This window comes from Podarcis liolepis, assembly GCF_965112155.1.
Source record: "Podarcis liolepis genome assembly, chromosome: 11".
In the NCBI taxonomy this organism is placed as follows: domain Eukaryota; kingdom Metazoa; phylum Chordata; class Lepidosauria; order Squamata; family Lacertidae; genus Podarcis; species Podarcis liolepis.
Genome location: NC_139565.1, coordinates 48,690,202 through 48,708,277, shown reverse-complemented (window position 1 = coordinate 48,708,277; position 18,076 = coordinate 48,690,202). Strand labels below are relative to the sequence as shown.

Below are 18,076 nucleotides of genomic sequence, written 5' to 3'. Positions count from 1 at the left end.
TTCCAGGTGACCTGTTTATTGAGAATTCATCCTGATTTGTTTGTGGGGAGTTTAGAAGACGTTGAGTCAATATATTTTATTTCCCACTTACCGGTGCATTTTCCTCATCACCTTCCTTATTGCAAAAAGTCTCATCTTTGGGGCAGTTTTGTTGTGCAAGAGCTTGAAACCAGCTTTAATTGCACAACCTGAATTTGCTGGTATGTGACTGAACTCCACCCAAACACAGCAACAGTCTGGAAGCATCCTTCGGAAGTAAGTATTCCACCGAGACCAGCACTTTGCCATCTCAAAAATGGAATGGTACTTCCAAGTTCTACATCTGTGAGATCTAAACTAATCTTAACCTGCTGGTGAACAGCAGGTAATACATTTAACATCAAAAACAACAGCAACATTTCCAGCCCATGTGTACAGTGGTACCACGGGTTACAGACGCTTCAGCTTACAGACTCCACTAACCCAGAAATAGTACCTCGGGTTAAGAACTTTGCTTCAGGATGAGAACAGAAATCATGTGGTGGTGGCACAGCGGCAGCGGGAGGCCCCATTAGCTAAAGTGGTGCTTCAGCTTAAGAATAGTTTCAGGTTAAGAATGGACCTCCAGAACGAATTAAGTTCTTAACCCGACGTACCACTGTACATGAAAAAAAAAGAAAAGAAATACCTTTACCTTCCCATTCAACCCAGCTCCTTCAATCCGTTCCCTTCAAGTCCTATAATCAACTGGTTGCAAGACCTGCAGCTCCAAATCCTCAGATGAACTCATTTTAAATGAGTGTGTTAAACCACGTATAGGATGCCAATGGCTCATCTAGGTATCAGTTTGATCAGGCAGCAGTGCCAGCTTGAAACACATGGTAGGTGATGGCATTCATCGCACATTTACATGCCAGATATTGCTCACTGCTTAGACTTGTTTGTGTGGTGTAGGCAATCCACTCTTCTGCCCTGGAGAAAGGGAGTGTCTCAGCACTAAGGGACTCATCTCTCAAAACAAGGCTGAAAGAGTCTCGTGATATTCTGCAACTTGGAGGCTTGCCTGTGGAGAAGACGACAGTGGGGCTGCCTACACATGATGTGTGCCTGATTCACACATGCATGATGCATGTTTGGCGTCATCATGCAGTTTCACATTGCTTAATAACTTGCGTGGCATCACAGACGCCATATTCCCAAGAATATTGAGGGGTCCCCACACAATGCCCTGAAGTTGCATGTGCAATGGCTCCATGTTCAGCCTCAACAATGCAGGAGGGGCTGTACTGAATATTTCCCAAGACCATAATGCACACTCACACTGCAAAGTACTCATAAGCAACCTACTTTCAGCAGCCAGGAGCATCATAACCAGACACTGGAGGGACCAGTCAGGAGTGAACATGGACTACCAGTACCAAACCGTCTGGTAAACAGCCCTGCTAGAAAAGCTAATCAACAAATTGAAACAGAAGGTGCTAAAGAAGGACAGAACCTTTTTTATGTACGCAACAACAGCAGCAAGAATACTTATTGCAAAACATTGGAAAACACAAGATTTGCCCACACTGGAAGAATGGCAGACGCAACTGATAGACTACATGGAGCTGGCCGAGATGACTGGCAGAATCCGAGACCTGGGAGAAGAGGCAGTGGAAGAGGACTGGAAAAAGTTTAAAGACTATTTACAAAAACATTATAAACTGTATGAATGCTAAGAAGGTGCATGAAAGGAAATAACATGGCATCAGCAATTTAGATAAGAGATATATGAGAATAAGTGGAATGATAAAGATGAAATTTGAGGTAATGTTATGTTTGAACCAATCAGTTAACCATTTGATAAAAATACTTAAAGTTTGAGGCATAATATATGAGAATTAGAAAATAAGGATTGAAATAAGGTAATACATTGCTGTTTACAACTTTTTTCTGGAGAACGCAGGAAAGGGAGATAGTTATGAAAAAACAATGTATGAACGGTTATGATCTTTTTTTTATGTATGTCTATGATTTCGTTTAATTATGTTTTCTTTGTTTGTTACTATTTGGTGATGGTATTTTATATGTTTGGTGATCTTCTTTTGTTAAAAACTTGCAATAAAAAAATATTTTTTAAAAACAACAACAACAAATTGAAACAAGCATGGGGACCCATACAAGAGGACTCCCCTTTACTGCATACGCAGCCCAACAAGACGACAACAGGAACCCACAGCAACCCAGCATATAAATTGATATGGCTAACTTGACCCAACAACCCCTCCTTCTCACACACTGCAGTCAACTGAAGGCAAGCAACCAGGTCCTGGGGTCCCCAACTTCTCTTCATGCCAATGAAAACAAACAAATGAATAGAAAAAGAACCTATCCACATTATGCGGACACCGAAACCTTTGACATACACCATATAAGGGAATGAACATTTATTATCCCCCCTCACCCCCTGTTCTCACCCCACACTTCTCTTCTTCCCCAACCTTATACTGTTTGCAACATTAATGTCTCACATCGAATATACAGTGGTACCTCGGGTTAAGAACTTAATTCGTTCTGGAGGTCTGTTCTTAACCTGAAACTGTTCTTAACCTGAAGCACCACCTTAGCTAATGGGGCCTCCTGCTGCCGCTGCATGGTTTCTGTTCTCATCCTGAAGCAAAGTTCTTAACCTGAGGTAATATTTCTGGGTTAGCGGAGTCTGTAACCTGAAGCGTCTGTAACCTGAAGCGTCTGTAGCCTGAGGTACCACTGTAACAGATCTGTAGGAAGGATTCTATGAATGGAAAACAGATGCCTTATGTACATTTGTAACCCAATTAAATCTTGAATAAAAACAAATTTTAAAATAATGGCGGGGGCTGGCTCCTCAGAAAAAAACAAAAGATTGAGGGGGGGCCAAATGCATCAGCTCCCTGCAGCCCTTGTGCAGCACAGCAGCAACTTTGTGGCACAGGAAATCCAGTTCAACTCTGGCTTCTGCCATGAACTTACTAGACATCCTTAGGCAAGGCACTCTCTTTCAGCCTCAGTACTAGCCCTCCCATCTGTAATATGGGAATAATATCAGTGACCCTACCTTACAGAGCTGATATACGAATTGCAGAAGTAATGAACGTCAGGGGCACAAATGGTGGCAGTAAGAGTTACTCTTCCCATCCCCTGAAGACATCGCATATCACAGACTATGAATGGCAGGGCAGGAAGAGACATTGCAGACTCATACAGGTTGCACCCCCCCCCGCATGCTATCCAGCAAGCGATGGGCTGCAGCAATCCTGTGCATCACACAATTGCATCTGGTTCCCTAAGGGCCATTTCATACATTAAAAAAAAAGGTAAAGGACCCCTGACAGTTAAGTCCAGTCACAGACTACTCTAGGGTTGCGGCACTCATCTTGGCCGAGAGAGCCGACATTCGTCCATAGACAGTTTTTCCGGGTCATGTGGCCAGCATGACTAAGCCGCTTCTGGTGCCACGGAACACCGAAACCAGAGCAGCGCACGGAAATGCCGTTTACCTTCCCGCTGGAGTGGTACCTATTTATCTACTTGCACTTTGACGTGCTTTCGAACTGCTAGGTTGGCAGGAGCAGGGACCGAGCAACGGGAGTTCACTCTGTCATGGGGATTCGAACCGCTGACCTTCTGATCAGCAAGCTCAGTGGTTTAGACAACAAACCCACATTTCTCGCCAGGTCCTCAACAGGGAACTGCCGCTAATCCCGCCACTGTCTCGAGAGTGCACTGATGTGACGCATATATTTTTGAACACCTCTTTGATAGGAGCAAATAGACACAGGTTTGGGGACAGTTGCGAAGCCGTGGTGGTCAGGGCAAGGGAGAAAGCGATTTGCAGGGGAAAAGAAGCCAGTGGGAAGAAGGGTGCTCAACCTTTCCCCCACCCGCCACGTTCCCCTGCAACCCCTTCCCCCAGCTGCTGTTCCTTGCAACTTGTCCAACACTGCGATTGGGGGAAGGTACAATTCGAAGCATTGCATTGACGTCCTCTAAGGTCGCCCCCAGGCAGACAGCATTTCACAGGAGGCATTCAAGGAAGCACGTGCTGGAAATTTATGGTAGGTTCGCGCAATTAACGTGGAATAAAGTGCTTTGTCGCCCTAGCAGAACAAATCCACTTTTGAAAAAGATAGACATGGATTCTTTGTGTTTAAGAAAGTATTGAGGAAGAACACAGAAAAATGTAGGATGAATGGATGGTTAACGAGAAAATGTATAACCATCAGACAAGCAAATCAGGATGTCTGACCATCCCTGCAGAACCTCACCACAATCAAATCAGAACAAATGCTCAGTAAAGTCTGGACACAGTCTAACCTCTGCATGAGCTTTGAGCTAGCAGATCAGCATGCACAGTAAACAGGTTGTGTTAAGGAGTCCTAATGCGGGTATAGGCAAACTTGGCCCTCCAGATGTTTTGGGACTACAATTCCCATGATCCCTAGCTAGCAGGACCAGTGGTCAGGGATGATGGGAATTGTAGTCCCAAAACATCTGGAGGGCCGAGTTTGCCTATGCCTGCCTTAAAGCAATCTTCCCTTGCCTACAGATGAGATTTAAAACAGATTCGTGCCAATTGATCTAGAATGCCTGCACCACTAAGTTAGATACATATTGACTGGATCACACACCCAATATTCCTTGTCTTTTCCACCCCACAGTAACACTCACACCTGGAACAGTACAGGAGAGGCTCAGATGCATTTTTAAATCTCTTGTGGAAATGCTCAGTCCGTGTCATTATTACCTTCCTACATTGCAACTAACATGTCATAAAAAATTCTCCTTAGTGTGGCAAAAGTTCAATTTAACCATTCTAAATCAAACTTATTTAACACATTATCATCATATCACCTCTTTTTAAAAACAAGACGACTCCATAATGCAAGTAATTTGAAAGTAAGCAAAACTCCTATCTTGGATTTGATTTGATTTAATTTAATTTAATTGTTCGCAGCATTTCTATCTGGCTTTGCAGCTACAATGTTTCAAAGGAGATCTAATCAAATATGAAGTTTTCCAGGCCCCAGGGAAACTGTTCTAATGCAGAAACATGGAAAAGAAACCTCAAACACAAAACCAATCATCTGAAACAATATTAGTAAAGGCGGGACTCTGAAGCTAAGTAAGAAGAACCATTATCTCCCTTTTTTCAAAGCTTACATACAAATCACTGAAGTCTGGGTATTCCTAGCGTGCGTGCAAACACCCACATCCATCCACAAACCTTATGGAGCACATCCATCATTTAGAGCAGGGGCAGCCAATGGTGCTGCCCCCCAAATATTTTTGGACTTCAGAGGCAATCATCCCTGACCATTGGGCTGATGGGAGCTGTAATGTGGTACCTGCCAGATGTTTGCTGAACTACCTTTCGGTGTAATAATATGCTCAGAAAATGCTCTGGGAGAAAATTGCATTACAATAGCAGTATTTCTTTCTTGAACTTACACCCTGCACCTTCCCTCAAAGGAGCCCAGGGTGACAAGCATACTAAAACAATACAATTGAAACAGTTTTCCGAAAAGCAACCGCCTACTCTGAACTAATAATCTGAGGGTTCCCAGGATTTTCAGCCGTCAGGTGCCCAAGTAAACCGGAATGTTTTTAAACTTCCTAAAAATTCAACAGTGGAGACACTGAGTGCATTTTCAACTGATACTGTCCTTCCAAGTGAGACAGAGGAATGGTCTGCATGTCTATCAGTATCTCCCCGTATATCTTCATGAATGATATTAGACATGCACACAAGCGTCCAACTCTTTTTCTCCTTCACACCTCTGTGTGGGGAAAAACCATGGGTGCAGCAATCTTAAGACTGAAAGAGCTGCAAGCTATAAATGATTTGCCTACGGCGGCCCTCAAAATTGGAATTGGAAGTATTCCCAGCAGAGGCCATCTTCTCAAGATGATTGAGGGGGCGCAATGCAACTTTGTGATGTCACACAAGGAGCCAGGGGGCGGAGCCAAACACCCCCTGAGCATTGAGGGGGCCCAGCCCAGCCCCGCAAAAAAATTGCGGGGAAGTGACTTGGCCCCTAGGACCTGGCACACTTGATCCATAGAGAGGGTGTTCCAGAGTATCTTGAATACCCAGGAAAAACTGAAAGGTTTGTGCCTGTCCCCCAAATATCTCCAGAGGTAGCTTCCTTGGACCATATGGCCAGAAAGGTCCACTTTCTAGTCACTACTCAGAAGGTGGGGAGACATGGAGGAAGGTCTCTGATGACGACTGCAATGTTCGGGCAGACTGGGGAGGTGAAAAGCAGCTGTTAGTTCCACCTGTACCTTTGGAGGAGCTGTGTGTTTTTCACCTCCAACTTATTTTCATCGGTTGTTAAGTCTGAGGTCATGAAGGCAGTTTCAGCAAGTTCAAGTGACACCCGTATGGGGTGCAGAAGGTAGTGGCGTCACGAGATGCCTACAGGCACAATGTGTGTTTTTTTAAAAAATAACAACCCAGAAATGCCTCCTAAATGATTAAAGGAAGTCAATGCAGCCTCACAAATTATTATGCGAACAGTTCAAGCAACAGGTCCCTGCTTTCTGCTGTTTTAGCAGAGCTCACCAAACTAGCAAACGATTAGATCCTTAACCAGCTGCCGACAATCACACACACTCCGTGCTGTTTCATAACACTTTGATATTCGTTTTATGAAGGTACAAAGAGCCTCCCTTGCTCTGTCAGTAAAATTACAGACCATGTTATATTGTACGTACATTTAAAAGGCAATCTCTCTATTTAAAGGAACAGACCAGCTGTAAGACTAGGTTAAAACCACAGTACTCACACTCAAGTAACAAAGTCTGGTTCGATCCATGCCAGCTCGGGAAAGTCTTCCTGGACGGGGAAAATTAAAACCCAGTGTTGGTAAGATAGTTTTCAGTTGATTCAGTAAATCCAGAGAGAAAGCAAGACCCGGGAGAAGCGAAAGGAGCACGACCACAGACAGAACGAGAAAATCTGTACAGTTTGGAGCTTAGAGCCTTAGATATTCAGCCAATCATCTCAGTGGGAAATGGAGGAGGAGCCAGGATTGCAACATTAATGTTCCTTGCTGCAGGCAAAACAATGATTTTCTTCACTATGCTAAATGTCCTGAGACTGACAGCTTTACAAGGTTACAGAGGACAGATTACTGTACATGGATGTAGCAATGGAGACATATTTTAAGCCTCAGATTTACATTTTTAAGGTGCCTGTGTTTATGTCCGAGCGCATAAGAGAAACTTGTGTGTATGCTTTTAAATTCACAGTCGATGTACTTTCCCTACAAAGGGCTTGTAGACATCACTATGCACGGCAGGAAAAATCATACACATGAGAAATAGCAAAGCCTTTCGAATCTGAAAGGGGCCGATAGTGATTTGTGTGCCATTCTGCACAGATGTGAAAGGAACAGGACTAGAATTTATCTGAAGAGGCTTGGCAGAGACTCTGTCAGTAAGGGGGAAAAACAGCCACAGCTGTCAACACCGGGCAGAATTTTTGCCAGGATAATCAGGTAAGTTTTGTTCACCCAGGTAGCAGAATTGTGTATCCTAGTAGCCATTTTCAGATATGGATGTCATGGAACCTATAGAGAAGTGTGAAAAGAAGGGAGCAGGATCAGAAGAAGTTAACGCTCCAATCCCTGTTCATTAGCAAGTCTGAAATAATATTATGTGTACATACAAGTGTATATATGGAAGATTATCTCCTTGCAACCAAGAATTATGAAAAAGGAGCTAAATCCACAGCTATATAATACCTTTATTAGTAGGACCAACCTAATTGTAACAAATCAGTGAGTGAGCTTTTTGGTTCTCCAGAACTGTCTATCAGAAACTACTGGCCAAGGTTCAAGATTCTTGTGTTAATTCACAAAACCCTAAATAATTGTGGCCTAAGGATCAGCTGATCTCTCATAGTCCACCTCAATCACCGATATCCTTTGCTGGGTGCTACGGACTGGTTGGATGCAAAGGAATCATGGGAGGAACCAGCTGGGGAACCACCAAGGGGGAAAGGCCCAGAGCCCAGGGACTGGTGGTGGGACAAAGATGAGTGGTCACAGGGAGAAGAGGAAGAAGACTGAGAGGTGATAGAGGAAGCTGAAGGAGTAAACAGGGCTTAGTGAGAAGGGAGAGCCTGTGGTAGGGAGAAGTTCAGAACCAGAGGCAGAAGCTGAAGCAAGAGGTTGGCAGGACAGAGGCCAAGAGGCAGAGATGAGTCAGGCTGGTGAAATGTCATGGATGTCTTCCCCTCCTGCTGTGACCAGTTCCCTTCCTGCCTTGTCTCCCAGAACCAGAAGAGGCATGAAAAGGGCAGAGGAGATGTTCGCCATGCGCAGGCGCAGTCTCAGATTGCTTGGGAAAACCACGGAGAGGAGGGGGCTTAGGCAGCTGTGGGGAGGTGGGGACCTTCAATCTTAGCACTTGCTTCATGGGGGCAAGACCTACCAGTGATGTATCGCTGTGCTCATTAGGACTTACCCACCCACCCCGGTGCAGATCCTGTTTTTGCTAATAAAGAGTTAAATTCAACTTGCTCAGTGTGATTTATTGCTGTCTCATTCCTGCCAATGGTATGTCTGCAATGAATGAGTTGAGTTTTTCTTCATTAGGCCTGACACTACTGTGCAGAACATGTTTTTGCTAATAAAGTGTTAACTCCAACATGCACAGTGTGATTTATTGCAGGCTTGCTCCTAAAAATGGGGCACTTCTAGTGGCTCCCCATGCCTCTGAGTTTCGGTTGACTTCCATTAGGGGCCAAGTCTTTAGCGTGGCAGGCCCTGCCCCACAGAACTCCCTGCCAGCAAAACTTCGGCAGGAAGCTCTTCAGATGTCTTTCAGCTGACCAGTATTTACAGATGCTTTATTGATGTTTTGATTATGTTTTATAAATATTGGTTTTATGATGTCTTGTATGTTGCAAGCTGCCTTGGTATACTTTATGAAAGTGCAGATTATAAATATTTAAATAAAGATATTATCAGGTTAGGTGGTACACAAAGCAAAGGGAGGGGGATGAGGGAAAAAGAAAACAGTACAAAAATTAGGCTGGATGCTACAGTCCTAAGATTTGTATTAAGACTCCATTCCAAGATGGTTGCAGAAGGAATTGGTGCTGCATATATTGGCTAACACTTAGGAACCTGGGATAAAGAAGCAGTGATTGATCCTCATCTTTGATAACAAAGCCTGGTTGTTACTCAGATCTTTCTCACGCCTTCGCTAACCTGTGTGCTTTGTTTAAGGTGTGAAACACATCTGGGTGACAATCAGGCTTTATGTTTTCAAAAATGAGATCATTTTTGAATGAAATGAGACAAAAATGGCTCTCGGGTGCTCCTTTTCCCTGTCGTTCTGAAGTCTCCAGGGCTCCCACACCAACTCTTTCTGCCAGCTACCAGCATCAGAACCTGTGACAGCTGTTGCTTTCCCATCATGGTAGAGTCCCATCAGTACCTAGAAAGTACCTAGAAAGCAACCTAGAGGACTTGGTGGAATCTGGACACAAAACCCAGTCCCATTGTAATTTTTCTGGTGGAAAGAGCGGCAGTTCTGCCCATCCTTCTGACTGAAAAGCAGAAGGGAGATACACTTTCCCGTCTGCAGAATGTTTTCATCCCGGACACAGACTTGAAATAAGCCAGAGTTTTACTTGATCCCGTTCCACTGCTCTTTGTACATGTTTGCACTGTGTTAGAGAATCCTCTAGCAAACAGCCGTCTGATGTGATGAAGAAGAAAACAAGTTGTATAATCACTTTGGCATCCCTATTGGGCTTTTTATTACCTAACCAAGGACATCTTTTCATTTATTACAGATATAGTAGGGGGGAAAATATATATCCATAAAGGCTGGATCCATCCAATGCTGGCCATTTCCCCAGCAATAAAGAAGCGTTCTGTCCACCAGATCTGAAAGCATTTCATAAAACAATACTTTCCCAAAACAAAGCTAGGGAGGAGGTTTATGAAATATTGCAGCGTTGCTGTCTTTGGGACAAAAGAATGGATAAGAGCACTTGATGTAGCTATCCTAGTTAATGCCTCAATTAGAGACTGCGAGGGAGACCACTTAAAACCCACGATGGAACTTGGAGAAGGAACATAATTCATTGGGAGAGCAAGAGCTAGGAGAGGCTTTCGTCTGAAGGTTTGTGCCCGTTTGTGGGGAAACGCAGCCGGCCACACTGGAAAGCAGCAGCTGTTTAAGACAGTTCATATGTTCCATAGTACCTGTGGCTGCATGTCCATTACAGCATAAAAGGTAAAGGGACCCCTGACCATTAGGTCCAGTCGTGGCCAACTCTGGGGTTCTGGCGCTCATCTCGCTTTATTGGCTGAGGGAGCTGGCGTACAGCTCCCAGGTCATGTGGCCAGCATGACTAAGCTGCTTTTGGCGAACCAGAGCAGCACATGGAAACACCGTTTATCTTCCCTGCTGGAGCGGTACCTATTTATCTACTTGCACTTTGACGTGCTTTCGAACTGCTAGGTTGGCAGGAGCTGGGACAGAGCAATGGGAGCTCACCCAGTCGTGGGGATTCGAACCGCCGACCTTCTGATCGGCAAGTCCTAGGCTCTGTGGTTTAACCCACAGCGCCACCCGCGTCCCTCCATTACAACATAATATGTTGTATTCATTCATTGTATTTACACCCCCTTTCCCCCTAAGAATCTCAACGTGGGGTACATGGTTCCCCTCCTCATCTTATCCTCATAACAACCTTGTGATGTAGGTTAGGCCTAGAGAATGGCTCAGGTTCACCCACTAACCTTCATACTTTATATAAGTAAACAAACAGATGGGTTTTCTTTAAAAACAAACTAACAGTTGCTTAAATAAAAATTCTTGCGATTACTTGTGTGCCCGACCTTTTTCAGCTGGCTTGGAATTTAGGCTGAATTGTCGGGTGGCAGATGTTAGGGTATTTCCGTTCCACCTTAAAAGAGCTGAGAGTCACAGAGTCTGCGTATTTCCTGTTCACAGGATGTTTATGTTTTCTATTGCTTTCGTTTTCTCTCTGTGTCTGGAGACACTGACGCTGGCAGTCATGTCTTTCTTTGTTCTGACCAACGCTGAATAAAACTTGTAAATAATGCTCTCCTGAGTGCGACTTTTGCTGTGCATTATCTGCTGATAGAGTGTGCATGAGCTCTGGAATGTGGCAAGATATTTTCTAGAAACTCATGTCGCTAATTGCTGCTACTGTGTGCCTACGGGAGATCGATGGATCGTCCGGCAGACGACGTGGGGGCCATGATGGACTTTGTCTCCCTGGCAGTATCCCAACATCAGATGCTGAGTAAGCAGCTAATCTCGTTACCGTTGTAACCATCTGTCCTCAGAACATGGCACGATGTTACCATTCATGAGAATAACTCTCCTGACCCCCCCCTTTTTTTTTAGTTTCTGCTTCGCAAGATTTGGGATTTGGGGTCATGTCAGGATACTAAACTCCACATGCTTTTCAAATAAGTTTTCCTCAGTCTGTCCATCCTAGGTGCCAATTCCCTGGGGCCCTGGGTGCCCAAGCACCCACAAAATTCCCCATGAAGGAGCTGGGCACCCACAAATTTTGGCACCAGGGCCATGCACGCTGCATGGCACCTGCAATCGCAGGGCCAAGTTGGCATTCCTGCTGCCCATCACCACAATGACAGCTTTTACAGCTGATTTAAAGCCGATCCATTCTGGAAGTGGGAACCAGATCTGAGTTCTGACCAGGTTCACAAAAATAGTTAATAAAATTATTATTGCTTTACTGAGTTTTCTTCAATGGTGATGAAGAAAGCATAGGATCCAACTCCTAGGGGCTGAGGTCTCTTTGGCCCCCCATAAAATATTTGAGGGGGCTGGACCCCACTGAAGTTGATGGGCATCGTCATTTAGATGGTTTGCACACACCCCATCTTGTGATCAATTATGTGGGGCAGGGCTTACCTAGCCCTTCATATTTTATTCAGGTTGGCACCCTTGGAAGAAAGGAATGGGCAAGACATTCCCGTTTCCCAAACAAATACATAAACTTAAAACACAGCTATCAAAATGCACGCTCCTTCAAATGCTGCCATGCAGTTCTTTGATCCAAAACGTGCATACAAAAATGCAGATATTAGGCAAAAATGCACTCACATTGATGAAGAAATAAAGTTTAATTTAAGTTTGAAAAAGTTAGGAATTTAAATTGACACCTTCTACGGATACATGAATCTAAGCTCTGCGATTCACAGAATTCCTTTAGCTGCTGACATAATATTTGCAAATTAATAGCACTGGAAAAGACCCTGATGCTGGGAAAGATGGAGGGCACAAGGAGAAGGGGACGACAGAGGATGAGATGGTTGGGTGGTGTTCTTGAAGCTACCAGCATGAGTTTGATCAAACTGCGGGAGGCAGTGGAGGACAGAAGTGCCTGGCGTGCTCTGGTCCATGGGGTCACGAAGAGTCGGACACGACTAAACGACTAAACAACAACAACAGCACTGTAAAACCTGAAATGTCAGACCAAGTCTGGCGCCTTGCAAGAGCTCAGCTCCCCCTGCAATAATGATTGTTAAGCTACTGGATAGGAAAAACATTGCAGACTATGCAGGACCTTGCCGCTTCTGCTAGCAAACTCAGCAGGAGAGATGGGAGAATGTGGAATAAATTAATGAAATTTATGCCTTGCTCTTCCTCCCTAAGTATCCCAGGGCAGCAAGCGCATAAGTGATACAACAATGCAATTAAAAATAAGATAAAGCATATTTATAATATCTAATGTGTCTGAAACAGTGGTTCCCAAAGAGAGGTTGTGGGATTATCAGGGGCGGTGGAGGTATAAATGACATCAGTTTTGTTGAATTAAATAAACCAAATAGTTTTAATTGGATTTTGAATACAGTGGTGCCCCGCAAGACGAAATTAATTCGTTCCGCAAGTTTTTTCTTCTTGCGGGTTTTTCGTCTTGCGAAGCACGGTTTCCCATAGGAATGCATTGAAAATCAATTAATGCGTTCCTAGGGAAACCGCTTGCCAGGCTGGCGGTGCGGAGAAGGGCTTTTCTCCGCACCGGAAGCCTTCAGGACAGGTACGGGAACAGAGGGGAAGGGGCGCAGCGCTTTCCCTCTGTTCCCGGGGCTTGCGTGGCAGGAGGGTTTTTCCTCCCCACCGCCAACATTCAGAACAGCATTCTGAATGTTGGCGGTGGGAAGGAAAACCCTCCTCCCACCCCAAGTCTTCAGGAAAGCCATCCGATGCCGGGCGGCGGGAGAAGGCTTTCCCCCTCCCCCTCCCAGCATCGGAGCTTCGTCCCGATGCCGCGCGGCGTGGGGAGACGTTCCCCCTCCGCCGCCCGGCATCGGGGCTTCGTCCCGATGCCGCGCGGCGTGGGGAGACGTTCCCCCTCCGCCGCCCGGCATCGGGGCTTCGTCCCGATGCCGCGCGGCGTGGGGAGACGTTCCCCCTCCGCCGCCCGGCATCGGGGCTTCGTCCCGATGCCGCGCGGCGGGGGGAGACGTTCCCCCTCCGCCGCCCGGCATCGGGGCTTCGTCCCGATGCCGCGCGGCGTGGGGAGACGTTCCCCCTCCGCCGCCCGGCATCGGGGCTTCGTCCCGATGCCGCGCGGCGGGAGGAGACGTTCCCCCTCCGCCGCCCGGCATCGGGAGGAGACGTTCCCCCTCCGCCGCCCGGCATCGGGAGGAGACGTTCCCCCTCCGCCGCCCGGCATCGGGAGGAGACATTCCCCCTCCGCCGCCCGGCATCGGGGCTTCGTCCCGATGCCGCGCGGCGTGGGGAGACGTTCCCCCTCCGCCGCCCGGCATCGGGGCTTCGTCCCGATGCCGCGCGGCGTGGGGAGACGTTCCCCCTCCGCCGCCCGGCATCGGGGCTTCGTCCCGATGCCGCGCGGCGGGAGGAGACGTTCCCCCTCCGCCGCCCGGCATCGGGAGGAGACGTTCCCCCTCCGCCGCCCGGCATCGGGAGGAGACGTTCCCCCTCCGCCGCCCGGCATCGGAGCTTCGTTCCGAAGCCGGCGGCGGGAGGAGGTCCGAGGACAGTGGGGAAGACGCGCTGCGCTTCCCCGCTGTCCCGGAGATTTCCCTATGGGCTGTCGTCTTGCGAAGCAAGCCCATAGGGAAATTCGTTTTGCGAAGCGCCTCCAAAACGGAAAACCCTTTCGTCTAGCGGGTTTTCCGTCTTGCGAGGCGTTCGTCTTGCGGGGTACCACTGTAAATGTGCAATTAATTGTTAACGTTTGACAGTGGCACAAAGAAGTTTGGGAACCACTGGTCTAAACAACTGCATACTCTCAAAGGTAGCAGTTTCAAGATTGCTGAGAAGAGTATCTTCCAGCCATCAAATGCCTATTTAAATGGCGATGTTTTAAATTCCTCCGTAACATTAATGAGGGGGACAAATGCAAGTCACCAGGAAGGGCACACCACAAAAGAGAGCCACCACCAAGGTGGTCCTGTAATGGGTCGTCAACAACAACCACACCCAAGAGAATACAAACACATAAAAAACTTGCTTCCCCTAGCACAGAAATAACATTTTCTTCCCAACATAGAAGTAACCTCTCCCAGCATGGAGATTAATGTGCAAAGCAGCCCAGAGTCCTTGGGGATGAGTCTGTCCCAGAAAGACAAAACCTTATTGCTTACCTTCCCTATTCCAATAGATCAAGTACATCTAAAAGCAACAGCAGGCACTGACTTAAAATGATTGCAATAAGCACATTTTCCAGATGCAGACACCTGGATTATAAAAACAGTAGTCACCTTGAATTATCTTCCATGGAAAAAAGGGATATGCCAAAAATGTCCAATTCCTTATACTGTTATCTATGCCCAATAGACTGAAAAGGCATTGATACTTATGGATTATTCATATCACACCCAAAATATATATTTACGCCACTTTAATAGTCATGGCTTCCCTCCAAGAATCCTGGAAAATCTAGGTTAAGGGTGCCAAGTGAGTTTCAGAGACTGACAGAGCTACAATTTCCAGAGTAGTTTAATAGTCAGTCACTCTCCCAGTGCCCCAAACCCCTGGCCTACCTGGTGGCAAGTTTAAAAACCAGGAGTCAATCTACACAAGCAAAGTCCAAGGTCCAAAGATCAGGAAACACAGTCCAGGGTCAATCCATACAGGCCAAGTCTGAAGTCTAGCTGCCAGGATACTGTCCAGAGTCAAACCCAAAGCAAACTCCTGCAGAGGTCCAGGAGCACCCAAGCCAAGGTCCGTCAACATGGGCAGTTGAGCAGACACAGCAATTCAGCTCTGCTTCCCTTTTGTAGTTTGCATGCTGATTGCAGCATCTGGGCTTGATGAGGCATGTGACTCTCACCTGTTCCAAGTCTACTCCAGCTGAGGAATCACACACTTTCTCCCAGAGCTAGCAAGCCCCAGCTGGCCAGCTAGGGAGCTGGGCTGTGGGCCTTTGCCTGCCTCAGCCTTCTAGTGCGCCCCTCCTGCTACTCCCTACGCCTCAGAGCCCACCGTGTTCATGGGGACAGGGGCCCCTCTTCTTCCTCCCTGTCGTGCTGACAGATCATGACACCCAGGGAACTCTGAAAATTGTAACTCCGTGAGCTGAATTCTTAGTTGAAGAACAAACATGGTACCCATTTTCCCACACTTGCTCATGCCTGTTAGTCCTCATACAACTTCTCTGTCTCTTATCACTGAAAAGTGTGCCTTCACCTTCTCTATGAAGTATATTTATAAACTTCATTTAATCTATGTAGATACCAGGGCAGGGTACAATGCATAATATAGACAAATGCTACATCAGAACAAAATAAAGGTAAAGGGACCCCTGACCATTAGGTCCAGTCGTGGCCGACTCTGGGGTTGCAGCGCTCATCTCGCTTTATTGGCCGAGGGAGCTGGCGTACAACTTCTGGGTCATGTGGCCAGCATGACTAAGCCGCTTCTGGTGGAACAGAGCAGCGCACGGAAATGCCGTTTACCTTCCCGCCAGAGCGGTACCTATTTGTCTACTTTCACTTTTGATGCGCTTTCAAACTGCTAGGCTGGCAGGAGCAGGGACCGAACAATGGGAGCTCACCCCGTCGTGGGGATTCGAACCGCCGACCTTCTGATCGGCAAGTCCTAGGCTCAGTGGTTTAACCCACAGTGCCACCCGCGTCCCTCAGAACAAAATAGAGGCAGCTAAAAACAAAATGGTATCCTGAAATGGAGACAATGCCCTTTCTGAATATCTTAAGGCAGCGCTGGGGAATTTTTGGCCCTCTGGATGAATTCCCATCAACCCCAGCCAGCATGGCCAATGGTTAGGGATGATGAAAGTTGTAGTCCAGCATCATCTGGAAAGCCAAAGATTTCCCCAGCCCAGTCATAAGGAATGGGCATTCTGATACAGGCATTCCTTCAGAGATTTAGATCCCAAACCGGTTGGTGCTTTAAAAACTAATACCCTGAATAGGGTTTGGAAGTGAATAGGCCCCATAGAATACTACCTGCTCAAGTTGTGACAGTTGTGGACTGCATAAACTCATAGGTATTGCCCCAGGAAACATAACAAAACATGTACCTCCTTGACCAATCCAGATGACATGGGCAATTTCTTCCCAGTTCCCAATTAAGTGACTGGCTCAGCTGGCAGAGCATGAGACTCTTCATCTGAAGGTCATGGGTTTGAGGCCCACATTGCACAAAAGATTCCAGCATTGCAGGGGGTTTGACTAGATGACCCTCAGGGTCCTTTCCAACTCTACAATAATATGATTGTATGACTAGAGGGAAAGTGGGGTGTGTGTGTGTGTGTGTGTGCATGTGCTTACCCCACCTTACTTTGCAGTAAGAGAAAGAGACTGAAAACTTCATATGTGCCAGACAGGCTTGCCTTCAAGTATCTCTACTTTCTACTGAAGGATCATTAAGCCATTTAAATTAGGGTTGTTTTTTAAAAAAAGCTTTCAATGCCAGTCTCCCATAATTAAACCCACACAGAAAGAACAGCAGACATTTTGAGAAGGTAAATATTCCATTCTACAAGACAACGCAAGCTTTTCTGCTCTTCAAGGTCTGGAAAATATTCTTGGTGTTTACAGTGTAAAAGTGTTCTTCTGGAAAATTGTAGTGCAAAGAAAGTAATCATCATGCTCAGGATGTAATTTCTTTTTTCTTTTAGGGCTGCACAAATTGGCAGGTGGGAGACAGTGGTATATCCTACGGTGAAAGTGCTTTCGCTCTTCATACTGTAGTATCAGATGGATGCTGAAGAACACCAATCACTCATGTCCAGGAGACAGAAACAGGTATCAAACAATTGCACCAACACAACCTATGGATTCCTTGAGCAAGGCAGTGCCTTTTGTTGTCACACCCCAAAGCTATGTCAGTGACATTAAATGTTTTGTTAAAAGCATGTTGTTCTGCTTTTTAAAGTCAAAGAGCAAAACTTAATTAAAAAAGGAATGAACTACTAGAACAGGCATAGGTAAACTCGGCCCTCCAGATGTTTTGGGACTACAACTCCCATCATCCCCGACCACTGGTCCTGTTAGCTAGGGATGATGGGAGTTGTAGTCCCAAAACATCTGGAGGGCCGAGTTTGCCTATGCCTGGACAGAAATTCAGTAAGCACTTCTGATGCTCACCTTCATTTTGATTTAGTGGGATCTTCATGCACAGTAGGGGGAAAAGAAGAAGAGTTTGGATTTGATATCCTGCTTTATCACTACCCGAAGGAGTCTCAAAGCAGCTAACATTCTCCTTTCCCTTCTTCCCCCACAACAAACACTCTGTGAGGTGAGTGGGGCTGAGAGACTTCAAAGAAGTGTGACTAGCCCAAGGTTACCCAGCAGCTGCATGTGGAGGAGCGGAGACACGAACCCGGTTCCCCAGATTACAAGACTACCACTCTTAACCACTACACACACTGGAGGGGTGGAATGGAAGCTTGGGGATCACTGGGCGCTTCCAGATTTCAGGCTGGCAAATTCAGGCTGCAAAATTAAAGTTGAACTCGCTTCCCGTCAACATTGGAGGTTTTTAGATAAGGCAAGGGAGATGAAAATGCATTAGAAAGCATGGGACAATTGTTTGATGCAATGTTGAATACGCCCCCCCA

At 46.3% G+C, this 18,076-nt stretch overlaps 1 protein-coding gene across 5 annotated transcripts in view; it reads right to left on the bottom strand.

Annotated features, from left to right (window-relative positions):
- The window catches only part of PRLR (prolactin receptor), a 117,094-nt gene that overhangs the window by 80,552 nt on the left and 18,466 nt on the right, over positions 1-18,076 (bottom strand). For 3 of the 5 annotated variants that reach the window (XM_083465865.1, XM_083465867.1, XM_083465870.1), the window contains exon 1: positions 6,789-6,994. The exons of 1 other annotated variant lie outside the window; for it this stretch is intronic. The gene's annotated coding sequence lies outside the window, so the exon portion shown is untranslated. Of the gene's footprint in view, positions 1-6,788; positions 6,995-15,035; positions 15,242-18,076 lie in introns of those variants that run through there. One more of the 5 variants, XM_083465868.1, reaches the window with a different exon arrangement.